Source organism: Callionymus lyra, unplaced genomic scaffold (assembly GCF_982586985.1).
Source record: "Callionymus lyra unplaced genomic scaffold, fCalLyr1.hap1.1 HAP1_SCAFFOLD_246, whole genome shotgun sequence".
Classification (NCBI taxonomy): domain Eukaryota; kingdom Metazoa; phylum Chordata; class Actinopteri; order Syngnathiformes; family Callionymidae; genus Callionymus; species Callionymus lyra.
The window spans coordinates 52,501-68,457 of NW_028258674.1; the positions used below are offsets into that span (position 1 = coordinate 52,501).

At 50.1% G+C, this 15,957-nt stretch overlaps 1 long non-coding RNA gene and 1 other non-coding gene across 2 annotated transcripts; both read right to left on the reverse strand.

Annotated features, from left to right (window-relative positions):
* Nucleotides 1–3,199: 3,199 nt before the first annotated feature.
* LOC148057977 (5S ribosomal RNA) lies at nucleotides 3,200–3,318 on the reverse strand. Its single transcript, XR_015710274.1, has one exon. It is a non-coding gene; the product is annotated as a 5S ribosomal RNA (ribosomal RNA).
* A 5,303-nt stretch (nucleotides 3,319–8,621) lies between these two features.
* On the reverse strand, nucleotides 8,622–12,107 carry LOC148057978 (uncharacterized). The gene is made up of 6 exons (XR_015710272.1): nucleotides 11,999–12,107; nucleotides 10,592–10,673; nucleotides 9,786–9,911; nucleotides 9,401–9,709; nucleotides 8,938–9,332; nucleotides 8,622–8,844 (listed from the first exon to the last, which is right to left on the reverse strand). It is a non-coding gene; the product is annotated as an uncharacterized LOC148057978 (long non-coding RNA).
* Nucleotides 12,108–15,957: the final 3,850 nt, after the last annotated feature.

Here is a 15,957-nt window from a genome sequence, read left to right on the forward strand (position 1 = left end):
ACGTTGGCAGATCGGTCATCGGTGTAGGTGGTATCACAGTGCGTCCATGACGCGCGAAGGTCGGCTTGAGCCTGAGCTCTTTCCCCGCCGCCTGCGCTGGAGCTCGATACTCTGTCCAAGTATCCTTCGCTCCTATTAACCTCTAGGTGGTTGCGCTCGTGACATCAAAAAGACCACTTTTTGAAGAGCAGTCACACTCGGAAAAAATTCGTTTCGTCTGGCAAAAGAACCAGAGTTCTCAGCGGGCTTCCAGTCCAACCTTGTCCGATTTTGAGGCACCAGGCTCGGCCACAGTCCGAGCCCATTCACTCCCTCCCCTGTTGTACTCGCTCCCTATTAACCTCTAGGTGGTTGCGCTCGTGACATCAAAAAGACCACTTTTTGAGGAGCAGTCACACTTAGGAAAAATTCGTTTGCGCTCACACCATCCCTCCCCATTAACCTCTAGGTGGTTGCGCTCGTGACATCAAAAAGACCACTTTTTGAGGAGCAGTCACACTTAGGAAAAATTCGTTTGCGCTCACACCATCCCTCCCCATTAACCTCTAGGTGGTTGCACTCGTGACATCAAAAAGACCACTTTTTGAGGAGCAGTCAGACACGGAGGTTTTCTGGATTTATGTCCGTTTTCCTGGTTCTCTGACTCGGGCACCTTGTGACCGACATCCCCCCCTTCCCTGGTTCTATTTTGCCGATACTTTGGTGAGTTTTCTACCCGCAAACCAAGCCCCCCAAGCCCGCCGCCTGGTGGGGGAAGAGGCCCCCTGGTCCCGGTTCTATTTTAGGACACTTTGGTGAGTTTTCTACCCGCAAACCAAGCCCCCCAAGCCCGCCGCCTGGTGGGGGAAGATGCCCCCTGGTCCCGGTTCTATTTTAGGACACTTTGGTGAGTTTTCTACCCGCAAACCAAGCCCCCCAAGCCCGCCGCCTGGTGGGGGAACATGCCGCCTAGCCCGGTTCTATTTTAGGTCACTTTGGTGAGTTTTCTACCCGCAAACCAAGCCCCCCAAGCCCGCCGCCTGGTGGGGGAAGAGGCCCCCTGGTCCCGGTTCTATTTTAGGACACTTTGGTGAGTTTTCTACCCGCAAACCAAGCCCCCCAAGCCCGCCGCCTGGTGGGGGAACATGCCCCCTGGTCCCGGTTCTATTTTAGGACACTTTGGTGAGTTTTCTACCCGGAAACCAAGCCCCCCAAGCCCGCCACCTGGTGGGGGAAGAGGCCCCCTGGTCCCGGTTCTATTTTAGGACACTTTGGTGAGTTTTCTACCCACACTGCAGGTCCCCAAATGCCGCCATCTGGTGGGGGAACATGCCGCCTGCACCGGTTCTATTTTAAGTCACTTTGGTGAGTTTTCTGCCCACACTACGGGTCCCCAAATGCCGCCATCTGGTGGGGGAACATGCCGCCTGCACCGGTTCTATTTTAAGTCACTTTGGTGAGTTTTCTGCCCACACTACGGGTCCCCAAATGCCGCCATCTGGTGGGGGAACATGCCGCCTGCACCGGTTCTATTTTAAGTCACTTTGGTGAGTTTTCTGCCCACACTACGGGTCCCCAAATGCCGCCATCTGGTGGGGGAACATGCCGCCTGCACCGGTTCTATTTTAAGTCACTTTGGTGAGTTTTCTGCCCACACTACGGCTCCCCAAATGCCGCCATCTGGTGGGGGAACATGCCGCCTGCACCGGTTCTATTTTAAGTCACTTTGGTGAGTTTTCTGCCCACACTACGGCTCCCCAAATGCCGCCATCTGGTGGGGGAACATGCCGCCTGCACCGGTTCTATTTTAAGTCACTTTGGTGAGTTTTCTGCCCACACTACGGGTCCCCAAATGCCGCCATCTGGTGGGGGAACTGCCGCCTAGTCCCGGTTCTATTTTAGGTCACTTTTCTCACTTTCTGACCCACAAATAATGCCCCAAATGCCGCCGCCTGGTGGGGGGAACTGCCGCCTAGTCCCGGTTCTATTTTAGGTCACTTTTCTCACTTTCTGACCCACAAATAATGCCCCAAATGCCGCCGCCTGGTGGGGGGAACTGCCGCCTAGTCCCGGTTCTATTTTAGGTCACTTTTCTCACTTTTTGACCCACAAATAATGCCCCAAATGCCGCCGCCTGGTGGGGGGAACTGCCGCCTAGTCCCGGTTCTATTTTAGGTCACTTTTCTCACTTTCTGACCCACAAATAATGCCCCAAATGCCGCCGCCTGGTGGGGGGAACTGCCGCCTAGTCCCGGTTCTATTTTAGGTCACTTTTCTCACTTTCTGACCCACAAATAATGCCCCAAATGCCGCCGCCTGGTGGGGGGAACTGCCGCCTAGTCCCGGTTCTATTTTAGGTCACTTTTCTCACTTTCTGACCCACAAATAATGCCCCAAATGCCGCCGCCTGGTGGGGGGAACTGCCGCCTAGTCCCGGTTCTATTTTAGGTCACTTTTCTCACTTTCTGACCCACAAATAATGCCCCAAATGCCGCCGCCTGGTGGGGGGAACTGCCGCCTAGTCCCGGTTCTATTTTAGGTCACTTTTCTCACTTTCTGACCCACAAATAATGCCCCAAATGCCGCCGCCTGGTGGGGGGAACTGCCGCCTAGTCCCGGTTCTATTTTAGGTCACTTTTCTCACTTTCTGACCCACAAATAATGCCCCAAATGCCGCCGCCTGGTGGGGGGAACTGCCGCCTAGTCCCGGTTCTATTTTAGGTCACTTTTCTCACTTTCTGACCCACAAATAATGCCCCAAATGCCGCCGCCTGGTGGGGGGAACTGCCGCCTAGTCCCGGTTCTATTTTAGGTCACTTTTCTCACTTTCTGACCCACAAATAATGCCCCAAATGCCGCCGCCTGGTGGGGGGAACTGCCGCCTAGTCCCGGTTCTATTTTAGGTCACTTTTCTCACTTTCTGACCCACAAATAATGCCCCAAATGCCGCCGCCTGGTGGGGGGAACTGCCGCCTAGTCCCGGTTCTATTTTAGGTCACTTTTCTCACTTTCTGACCCACAAATAATGCCCCAAATGCCGCCGCCTGGTGGGGGGAACTGCCGCCTAGTCCCGGTTCTATTTTAGGTCACTTTTCTCACTTTCTGACCCACAAATAATGCCCCAAATGCCGCCGCCTGGTGGGGGGAACTGCCGCCTAGTCCCGGTTCTATTTTAGGTCACTTTTCTCACTTTTCTACCCACAAATAATGGCAAAAAAAATGCTTACAGCACCCAGTATTCCCAGGCGGTCTCCCATCCAAGTACTAACTGGGCCCGACCCTGCTTGGCTTCCGAGATCAGACGAGATCGGGCTCATTCAGGGTGGTGTGGCCGTAAGCGAGGGAAGCGCTTGTGAAATGCCCCAAAGTGTTGAAAATGTTCCCCAGGCCCCTGGTTCCCCATCCCCGCAGGAGGAGGCTCCCCAGGCCCCCTGGTTCCCCATCCCCGCAGGAGGAGGCTCCCCAGGCCCCCTGGTGCAGGAGGAGGCTCCCCAGGCCCCTGGTTCCCCATCCCCGCAGGAGGAGGCTCCCCAGGCCCCCTGGTTCCCCATCCCCGCAGGAGGAGGCTCCCCAGGCCCCCTGGTGCAGGAGGAGGCTCCCCAGGCCCCATGGTTCCCCATCACCGCAGGAGGAGGCTCCCCAGGCCCCCTGGTTCCCCATCCCCGCAGGAGGAGGCTCCCCAGGCCCCCTGGTTCTCCATGCCCGCAGGAGGAGGCTCCCCAGGCCCCCTGGTTCTCCATCCCCGCAGGAGGAGGCTCCCCAGGCCCCATGGTTCCCCATCACCGCAGGAGGAGGCTCCCCAGGCCCCCTGGTTCCCCATCCCCGCAGGAGGAGGCTCCCCAGGCCCCATGGTTCCCCATCACCGCAGGAGGAGGCTCCCCAGGCCCCCTGGTTCCCCATCCCCGCAGGAGGAGGCTCCCCAGGCCCCCTGGTGCAGGAGGAGGCTCCCCAGGCCCCCTGGTTCTCCATGCCCGCAGGAGGAGGCTCCCCAGGCCCCTGGTTCCCCATGACCGCAGGAGGAGGCTCCCCAGGCCCCCTGGTTCTCCATCCCCGCAGGAGGAGGCTCCCCAGGCCCCCTGGTTCTCCATGCCCGCAGGAGGAGGCTCCCCAGGCCCCCTGGTTCTCCATCCCCGCAGGAGGAGGCTCCCCAGGCCCCCATGTTCTCCATGCCCGCAGGAGGAGGCTCCCCAGGCCCCCTGGTTCTCCATCCCCGCAGGAGGAGGCTCCCCAGGCCCCTGGTTCTCCATCCCCGCAGGAGGAGGCTCCCCAGGTGCCCTGGTTCTCCATCCCCGCAGGAGGAGGCTCCCCAGGCCCCCTGGTTCTCCATGCCCGCAGGAGGAGGCTCCCCAGGCCCCCTGGTTCTCCATCCCCGCAGGAGGAGGCTCCCCAGGCCCCCTGGTTCCCCATCCCCGCAGGAGGAGGCTCCCCAGGCCCCCTGGTTCTCCATCCCCGCAGGAGGATGCTCCCCAGGCCCCTGGTTCTCCATCCCCGCAGGAGGAGGCTCCCCAGGCCCCCTGGTTCTCCATGCCCGCAGGAGGAGGCTCCCCAGGCCCCCTGGTTCTCCATCCCCGCAGGAGGAGGCTCCCCAGGCCCCTGGTTCCCCATCCCCGCAGGAGGAGGCTCCCCAGGCCCCCTGGTTCCCCATCCCCGCAGGAGGAGGCTCCCCAGGCCCCCTGGTGCAGGAGGAGGCTCCCCAGGCCCCATGGTTCCCCATCACCGCAGGAGGAGGCTCCCCAGGCCCCCTGGTTCCCCATCCCCGCAGGAGGAGGCTCCCCAGGCCCCCTGGTTCTCTATGCCCGCAGGAGGAGGCTCCCCAGGCCCCCTGCACCTCCATCCCCGCAGGAGGAGGCTCCCCAGGCCCCTGGTTCTCCATCCCCGCAGGAGGAGGCTCCCCAGGCCCCCTGGTTCTCCATGCCCGCAGGAGGAGGCTCCCCAGGCCCCCTGGTTCTCCATGCCCGCAGGAGGAGGCTCCCCAGGCCCCCTGGTTCTCCATCCCCGCAGGAGGAGGCTCCCCAGGCCCCATGGTTCCCCATCACCGCAGGAGGAGGCTCCCCAGGCCCCTGGTTCTCCATCCCCCCAGGAGGAGGCTCCCCAGGCCCCCTGGTTCTCCATGCCCGCAGGAGGAGGCTCCCCAGGCCCCCTGGTTCTCCATGCCCGCAGGAGGAGGCTCCCCAGGCCCCCTGGTTCTCCATCCCCGCAGGAGGAGGCTCCCCAGGCCCCATGGTTCCCCATCACCGCAGGAGGAGGCTCCCCAGGCCCCCTGGTTCCCCATCCCCGCAGGAGGAGGCTCCCAAGGCCCCATGGTTCCCCATCACCGCAGGAGGAGGCTCCCCAGGCCCCCTGGTTCCCCATCCCCGCAGGAGGAGGCTCCCCAGGCCCCCTGGTGCAGGAGGAGGCTCCCCAGGCCCCCTGGTTCCCCATCCCCGCAGGAGGAGGCTCCCCAGGCCCCCTGGTTCTCCATGCCCGCAGGAGGAGGCTCCCCAGGCCCCTGGTTCCCCATGACCGCAGGAGGAGGCTCCCCAGGCCCCCTGGTTCTCCATCCCCGCAGGAGGAGGCTCCCCAGGCCCCCTGGTTCTCCATGCCCGCAGGAGGAGGCTCCCCAGGCCCCCTGGTTCTCCATCCCCGCAGGAGGAGGCTCCCCAGGCCCCCTGGTTCTCCATCCCCGCAGGAGGAGGCTCCCCAGGCCCCCATGTTCTCCATGCCCGCAGGAGGAGGCTCCCCAGGCCCCCTGGTTCTCCATCCCCGCAGGAGGAGGCTCCCCAGGCCCCTGGTTCTCCATCCCCGCAGGAGGAGGCTCCCCAGGCGCCCTGGTTCTCCATCCCCGCAGGAGGAGGCTCCCCAGGCCCCCTGGTTCTCCATGCCCGCAGGAGGAGGCTCCCCAGGCCCCCTGGTTGGGAGAGGGGGAAAAAGACCAAAGTGTTTAAAAATGCCCCAAAGTGTTGAAAATGTTCCCCGGCCTCCTGGTACCCCATCCCCGCCTGAGGATGTCACCCAGGCTTCCTCTCTCTTTGCGCTTGATGGAGTCTACTGACTCCTTTAAGAAACATCTTAAGACGTTTCTATTTGTTCAGGCTTTTCCTTGAATTTCTCGAACTTGTTGTTCTCGGTGTTGTCTTGATCTTTGAAGTATGTACTGTTTTGAGTATTGTTTTTGATTGTTAAAGCGCTTTGTGACCCTGGTCTCGAAAAGCGCTATATAAATAAATATTACTTACTTACTTACTTACTTACACGTGTCTCAGTCTCTGAGCCGCTGAAGCATCTGAACACCACGCGTCTCATTCGTGGAACGCAGGTAAAAAACAATGGCCGTCTTAAAGCGACAGTGTCTTAATGCGATACATGCATTGAAAAGTAATAAAACATAAAACACGAAAATAACAACTGGGTTTAATTATATACTTCCAGTGAAAATAATTGAAACATAAAACGACAAATAAACAGCTGGGTTACATTACTAAAAACTAAAGCCTGACAGAGGGGGAGTGGCGCGGGAATGAACTACCGTACTTACTGGCGCGCGCATGTACAGACAGCATATACATCTGTTGTTTTGAGCGAGCACCATAAACCGAATATACACAATAATCCATAGTGGTATTGGTTACAAGTGTCTACACGTGGTGTTCACTGCGCAGGTTAACTGTACCGCATTACAAGTAATAGAATGTAACTTAATGTTGGTGAACCACATAGCAATTCATCTACATTAGAAGTCTAAAAAGCGAATGGTAGTACAGTCACGGTGAATACAATTGTATAAATCGTTTAATTCATTTAAATATAAGTCAGCAGATGGAGAGACTTACCACAGTCTTTACCAATGGAAACATGGCGGTGGTCCATGAGGTACAATTACTCTAGAAACTTCTGGATCATTTGAAATGGGCGGAGCATATTAAGATATTAACACTGAATATTGTTAAATTGACCCTTGACAGTGTTCATTCACTTTTTACACTGAATAAATAACACCTGGGTTTTAACTCTGGATATTGACAACAGCACTGCAGGGGGAGGGGCCACGTTTTACACCTGTTGTTGTTGTGTTACATCTGGAAGAGTTAAACCAGTCTATGAAATAGTTAAAATACATTAACACTTCCTTTTTGACACTTGGAAATTTACTGTGCACGAACGCACACATTAAACAAATGCGCACACCCACATAAAACAAACGCGCACGCACACATAAAACACACGCATGCGTACACGGACATGCACTGACAAACGCACGCACACACGGTGACATGCACACATAAAACACACGCACGCACGCAAACATAAAACAAACGCGGACGCACACATAAAAGAAACGCGCACGCACACCTAAAACACACGCATGCACACACAGACATGCACTGACACACGCCCACACACACGGTGACATGCACACATAAACACACGCACGCACGCACACATAAAACAAACGCGGACGCACACAAAACAAACACGCACGCACACATTAAACACACGCATGCACACACAGACATGCACTGACACACGCACACACACACGGTGACATGCACACATAAAACACACACACGCATGCACACGCAGACACACACTGACACATGCGCACACACACCAGTGACATGCACACAAACGCATAACTACACATCACAAACAAACCTATATATATTTTTTTTAATCTGCGCTGTTGTGAAAGTGTGTTTCCCCTCTGGGGATGAATAAAGCTTTTCTATTCTATTCTATTCTAAAAAAAATCCGCGTTTGTTTTATGTGTTCGTGCGTGCGTGTGTTTTATGTTTGCATGTCACCGTGTGTGTGTGCGTTTGTCAGTGCATGTCTATGTATGCATGCGTGTGTTTTATGTGTGCGTGCGCGTTTGTTTAATGTGGGTGTGCGCATTTGTTTAATGTGTGCGTGCGTGTGTTGTGTGTTGACACGCGCAAGCATTGACGCACATTGACACACGCGCGCGCATTGACGCACATTGACACGCGCGCAGGCATTGACGCACATTGACACTCGCGCGCATATTGACGCACGCACACGCATTGACACGCACGGGCGCATTGACGCACATTGACACGCACGCGCGCATTGACGCACATTGACACGCGCGCAAGCATTGACGCACATTGACACGCGCGCAAGCATTGACGCACATTGACACACGCGCGCGCATTGACACACATTGACACGCACATGACAATGGACGTGAGGTTCTGGTCTGCAGCCCACATCTGTGTATCGGATAGTCTGTCAAACGTAAAAATGTAAACGGTTAGACTTTTATGATGCAATATACGAGGAACTAACTAAAGATATACTGTACACACCTCCATGATGATTGCCTTTCTCAAGTGGCTTTGTATGTGCTGTTGGGTTTTGTCCATCTGTGCTGGTCTGAATTTGGTGACCTCACAAAAAGGGCAGTGAAAGAACAAGCAACACTGACGGCTGTGGAGTGAAGTACATCCTCAAACCTGGCTGATGTTTAACTGATCAGCCATTTATGAGATTAATGAAAGCTTTGACAGAAACTGTTTTCTATATCACAGACTAAGCTACACACACAGGCAAATGAAAACAGCCAGAAATATGTTATGTTCACTGAACACATCATTTATGAACACATTTTTCATGTTGTATGCTCCGTTGAATCCATACATTCATTCATTTCCACTGCCACCTCCTAATAAGAAATAATGATCGTTTCTCTGATGCACAAATACTGCAGTGCTGAAGATATTAAACCAAAATTGACATTCATTTTAATTGTACAAGTGATGACATTTGCAAAATTAATCAACATTACATTTAAACATTAAATCACTTTGATAAATGACTAAAAAACATTCTTACATACCTTCCTTCTTCTCTTGAACTCTTTTCGATCTGGTTAAGGAGAAAAATAATTCAAGGAAATGACTCCCGATAAACACAAATCAATATAATAATGTGATTTTTATGAATGCATTAGTTTTTTACCTCTTTTTCTTTTTTTATACCAATAAACTACAGAACATGTGATCAGTAGAACGATCACAGCAACAATAATTCCAGCCACTTCTCCTGGTGTCAAACCTTCTCGACATACAGAGTCAGAAGAAATAGTTCCTTCTCGTAGATATTTTTTTTATTTTTTTTTTTAGAATCCCTTATTAGTCCCGCGAGGGGAAATTCAACCATTCACACATACTGATGGGAGTAGGCATGCACACTTGCGCCAAGTTCACCATCAGGAGCAATCAGGGTGAAGTGTCTTGCTCAGGGACACAACGACACAAGCTTGTCTGGAGCTGGGATTGAACCTGCAACCTTTTGGACTGCAGGCAACCACTCTACCATCTGAGCTATGTCGCCCCTGTAGATATGTTGAACATCTACAAAGACAAGTGGAGACAGTTTAGAAGAAAACATCTGGAGCAAACATTTGTGAAGCTTCACTCACTGTTTGTGATCCTGACATGACGTGAACGTTCCATTTGAAAATGTTCCTTCACTGCAGGTTCCACACTCAGTGTCTGTGGAGGACGTTCCTGTGAAGAACATTGTGTGTGTCTTATAGTTTCTGCACTCTTGCATTTCACATGTTGGATGTGAAACTCGCCTGCTCTGATGATGAACTGTCCTGGTTCACATGTGGAGTGTTGCTGTGCTGCCACACATGTGTCCACTGAGCCGTCCACACAGAAAAAACCCTCCAGAGGTTCACACTTGGTGTTTGCTGTGAAGGTACAGGATCTGATCTCTCTCAGTCCTGTTAGTCAATAACAAATTCTACATCACATCTACATACTGACCAACTCATCATTCTAGTGAAGAACAAACTTTACCTTCAGTACAGACGAGACACTTGAAACCATGTTTCTCTCGGTTCAATTTGTCCATGTAAGTTCCATCATCACAGACAGTGCAGGACGGAGATGGAAATTCTGTGCAATGAACATTGACTCTGAATCCTGTGAGAGAAATAAATAAATGACACATTTGAGTGACGTTTTACATCAAGACTCCTGACAGTTACTCTTATAAGAAAAAAGGTCAACATTTAAAATAGGCAGAATACATTTGATAGAATCAACATACAAGTGTCATGCTTATGTTCTTTTGTTTTATTTTGAAGGTGGTTTTCCGTTTTCATGTGTCCTGTGTTTTGAGTGACAGACGCTGGCAGGTGCGCGGCTGGGGATGATGGAGTGGCGGGTTCTTCCCATTGATAAGGAGCGTCTCTACCCGGAAGAACTCGCCAGAGTATTGCGTTTCCAGACCAGGTTGGCTGTCCTTTCGATCTCGCTCCTCGCCTTTGAATCACAACTGGATAATCCTTTGAATACTCCTGACGTTGTCAGCACTTTTATTTACTCAAGTGAGTCCTTTTGTCTTTTTGTTTTAGTTGCTGTTGGGACCCCGATCTCCAGAAGTGCCCTGCCTTCGCCCCGAGTGCCCGTTTTGTTTTTTTGTTCCTATTACGGACCGCTCTGGATCTATATAAGACTTTTTTTTCTGAATTTTTCCTCCGTGGATTATTTAGAAGATAGCTGGGAAGGGCGACAGGTCTTGATACCTTCACTTAAACTTAGCGTTACATTTACCGATGTCAATAAAATGAAAAGAGACTTTAATAAACAACAACATGTACCTCTGCTCCTTCCAGCTGGACACTCAACATCCTTATCCTTCAACAGTGGACACTGTGACGTCACTCCTTCAACATCCTTATCCTTGAGAGAAAAGATCATTTAATATCAGATGATTTTTGAGAATCTATCAGTGATAGTTTCGTAGATTCTTCCGCGTCTGACCGTTATAAACCTCCTTGTAGGTGGACAACGCATGCGCAAATGCATCGTTGATTTCCAACCTCGTGTACTGTACTGACACTAATAGAATGTTTTTCCATCATATTTGTCCATCATGATGAGTGCCATGGATCATACATGAACACACATGTTTAATGATAAATATTTGTTACCAGAGAACAATTGTTTCAACTGTAATGAAGCATACATGTTTGATATTTACCAATTAGTGTTAAATATTAGCTATATTGATGTTTGAGATAAAATGGGGACCCTTGAAATAAAAAGAAAGACCCACACTGTTAAGTCTTTCTGTAGGTTTGTTTATTGGACATAATAAATCGTTTTAGCAACACTAGAGGGCAGCAGAGAGTACAAGTTGCTTTGCGTGCAGGTGGAGAGACAGGACGAGCTAATGAGATCACCTGTGCAGGTGAAGCTTCTGTCTACAGAGCATGACTACAGCCAAGGTAATGTTAAACTCTTCTGTTAAATTGTTCTCATTTGGAGAGAATATCTAAGGATTATGGACATAAACTTGCAGTGTGACTGCAGTTCACACTTTTAATGATGTCGTCGTTGTAAATCTAAAACGTACCGAGAAAGTAGAATTCTAGTGTTTCTGATCCCATCATGCAGGGAATAGCAGGTTTGATATAAATGTACATGAATTGATTCATTAAAGATATTATTACATTTGTCTCTTTTAACATTAAGACTTCATCACAAAGTATCATTTCTGGAGATGATTTGACTTCAATGTTGACAACAGTTTATACTGAGTGGGTCTAGTATAACACTGACAGACCCGGCTGCAGAAAAACATTTAAGGGGGGGCATTACATTTTTTCAGGGGGGCAAACTTTTCAACCTAAAAACGTATTGGCTTCAGGCTGAACAATGGCTCTGGGACGACTCGCACAGTGCAGAGAAATAATTCTCCCATTACTAAAAAGTGACGGTTGATCCCAAAATCTAAAAAAACAACTAACAACCAACAACAAAGTTTAGTGCTGTGTCCATGTATTAAACTAAAGCACCACAGCTTCACTTCTACTAAAACATAAGCACTGAAGTCAACCTGAACACTGGATTGAACATCAAATAAGTTTTCATCTCATTGAACAAAATCATGGTAGGTGTGATGTGTGATCTGTTTGATACTTGATGAAGCCCAGTTGCTGCACATTGGCGCACGCATTGACGCATATTCTTCTTCTGAGAGTTGTAACACAGCGTCTCTTAACTGTTGAGCATGGTCCCGTCGTCTCGCACCAACGTCCATCTCCTCACTTTCGTTCTTCACTTTCCCGTACATACCGGGGACGTTCGTTAGCAAAGTTCGTTGCTAATAACCGTTAGCTTCGCCTCAGGAGCAGGTCCGAAAAAGTCGCTTCTGACACCAATGTAACGTTTGGTCCTCCACACATGACCAGACGGTTGTCTTGCACAGATATTGTTTCTTTGTTCGCTGTACTCACAGAGAGGTTATTGTTTCGGCCACAACCAACGCCGCTCGTTCTTCACACCACTAGTTGAACGCGAAATCTCTCTAACAACAACTGCGCATGCGCACAGACTCACCTTCTTAAAGTGCCCGCAACATTAATGAACAGAACAAACAGGATCGTTACAATATATATACAGTATATATACACACACACACACACACACACACGTCTATACACATACACACATATACATATACACACACACGTCTATACACATACACACATATATATACACACACGTCTATACACATACACACATATACACACATATATATACACACACGTCTATACACATACACACATATACACACACACACGAATATACACATACACACATATACACACATATATACACACACGTCTATACACATACACACATATATAAACACACACACGTATATATATATATACACACACACACACACACGTCTATACACATACACACATATTCACACACACGTCTATACACATACACACATATATATACACACACTTCTATACACACACATATATACACACACACACGTCTATACACATACACACATATATATACACACACACGTCTATACACATACACACACATATATACACACACACGTCTATACACATACTCACATATATGTACACACATATAAACACACGTCTAAACGCATTGACACACCCGCACGCATTGACGCACATTGACACACACACGTATTGACGCACATTGACGCACATTGACACACACGTATTGACGCACATTGACACGCGCGCACGCATTGACGCACATTGACACGCACGGGCGCATTGACGCACATTGACACGCGCGCACGCATTGACACGCACGGGTCACCCAGTATTATACAGAGCACCCCCCGACGTCGGATTCAAACGACCCGGGTTACATTTGACGCGTCGCCCATCTCTTCGTTGCCTTGGTAACGTGAAACAAACGCGGACGCACACAAAACAAACGCGCACGCACACATTAAACACACGCATGCACACACAGACATGCACTGACACACGCACACACACACGGTGACACGCACACGCAGACACACACTGACACATGCGCACACACACCAGTGACATGCACACAAACGCATAACTGCACATCACAAACAAACCTATATATATATTTTTTAATCTGCGCTGTTGTGAAAGTGTGTTTCCCCTCTGGGGATCAATAAAGCTTTTCTATTCTATTCTATTCTAAAAAAAATCCGCGTTTGTTTTATGTGTTCGTGCGTGCGTGTGTTTTATGTTTGCATGTCACCGTGTGTGTGTGCGTTTGTCAGTGCATGTCTATGTATGCATGCGTGTGTTTTATGTGTGCGTGCGCGTTTGTTTTGTGTGCGTCCGCGTTTGTTTTATGTGTGCATGTCACCGTGTGTGTGTGCGTGTGTCAGTGCATGTCTGTGTGTGCATGCGTGTGTTTTAGGTGTGCGTGCGCGTTTCTTTGATGTGTGCGTCCGCGTTTGTTTTATGTGTGCGTGCATGTGTTTTATGTGTGCATGTCACATGAAACAAATGCGCGCACGCACACATAAAACAAACGCGCACGCACACATAAAAAAATGCGCGCGCGCACATATAAAACAAATGCGTGCGCGCACACATAAAACAAATGCGCGCGCGCGCACAAAACACACGGATGCATACACAGACATGCACTGACACACGCACACACACATGGTGACATGCACACATAAAACACACACACGCACGCACACGCAGACACACACTGACACATGCGCACACACACCAGTGACATGCACACAAACGCATAACTACACATCACAAACAAACCTATAAAATAAATAAAACAAACAAACCTATTTTGTTTTGTCAGTGCATGTCTGTGTATGCATGCGTGTGTTTTTATGTGTGCCTGCGCGTTTGTTTATGTGGGTGTGCGCATTTGTTTTATGTGTGCGTGCGTGTGTTGTGTGCGTGTGCATTTGTTTTACGTGTGCATTTGTTTTATGTGTGCAAGCGCATTTGTTTTATGTGTGCTCGTGCGCATTTGTGGGACCGCCCATGAAATACTGCTGGCCCCCCAACTTCCCTCATGACATGGGGGAGTGTGCGTGTGTCAGTGCATGTCTGTGTATGCATCCGTGTGTTTTGTGTGCGCGCGCGCGCATTTGTTTTATGTGTGCGTGCGCGCATTTGTTTTATGTGTGCATGCGCGCATTTGTTTTATGTGTGCATGCGCGCATTTGTTTTATGTGTGCGTGCGCGCATTTGTTTCATGTGACATGCACACATAAAACGCACGCACGCACACATAAAACAAACGCGGACGCACACAAAACACACGCATGCACACACAGACATGCACTGACACACGCACACACACGGTGACATGCACACATAAAACACACACACGCATGCACACACAGACATGCACTGACACACGCACACACACGGTGACATGCACACATAAAACACACACACGCACGCACACACTGACACATGCGCACACACACCAATGACATGCACACAAACGCATAACTACACATCACAAACAAACCTGTAAAATCCGCGTTTGTTTTATGTGTGCGTGCGTGCGTGTGTTTTATGTTTGCATGTCACCGTGTGTGTGTGCGTTTGTCAGTGCATGTCTGTGTATGCATGCGTGTGTTTTATGTGTGCGTGCGCGTTTGTTTTATGTGGGTGTGCGCATTTGTTTAATGTGTGCGTGCGTGTGTTGTGTGCGTGTGCATTTGTTTTATCTGTGCGCGCGCATTTGTTTTGTGTGCTCTTGCGCATTTGTTTTATGTGCGCGTGCGCATTTCTTTAATATGTGCGTGCGCGCATTTGTTTTATGTGTGCGTGCGCGCATTTGTTTTATGTGACGTGCGCGCATTTGTTTTATGTGTGCATGCGCGCATTTGCTTTATGTGTGCATGCGCGCATTTGTTTTATGTGTGCATGCGCGCATTTGTTTTATGTGTGCATGCGCGCATTTGTTTTATGTGTGCGTGCGCGCATTTGTTTCATGTGACATGCACACATAAAACACACGCACGCACGCACACATAAAACAAACGCGGACGCACACAAAACACACGCATGCACACACAGACATGCACTGACACACGCACACACACGGTGACATGCACACATAAAACACACACGCACGCACACGCAGACACACACTGACACATGCGCACACACACCAATGACATGCACACAAACGCATAACTACACATCACAAACAAACCTATAAAATCCGCGTTTGTTTTATGTGTGCGTGCGTGCGTGTGTTTTATGTTTGCATGTCACCGTGTGTGTGTGCGTTTGTCAGTGCATTTCTGTGTATGCATGCGTGTGTTTTATGTGTGCGTGCGCGTTTGTTTAATGTGGGTGTGCGCATTTGTTTAATGTGTGCGTGCGTGTGTTGTGTGCGTGTGCATTTGTTTTATCTGTGCGCGCGCATTTGTTTTGTGTGCTCTTGCGCATTTGTTTTGTGTGCGCGTGCGCATTTCTTTAATGTGTGCGTGCGCGCATTTGTTTTATGGGTGCATGCGCGCATTTGTTTTGTGTGCGTGCGCGCATTTTTTTATGTGACATGCGCGCATTTGTTTTATGTGTGAGCGCGCGCATTTGTTTTATTCATTTTATAGGTTTGTTTGTGATGTGTAGTTATGCGTTTGTGTGCATGTCATTGGTGTGTGTGCGCATGTGTCAGTGTGTGTCTGCGTGTG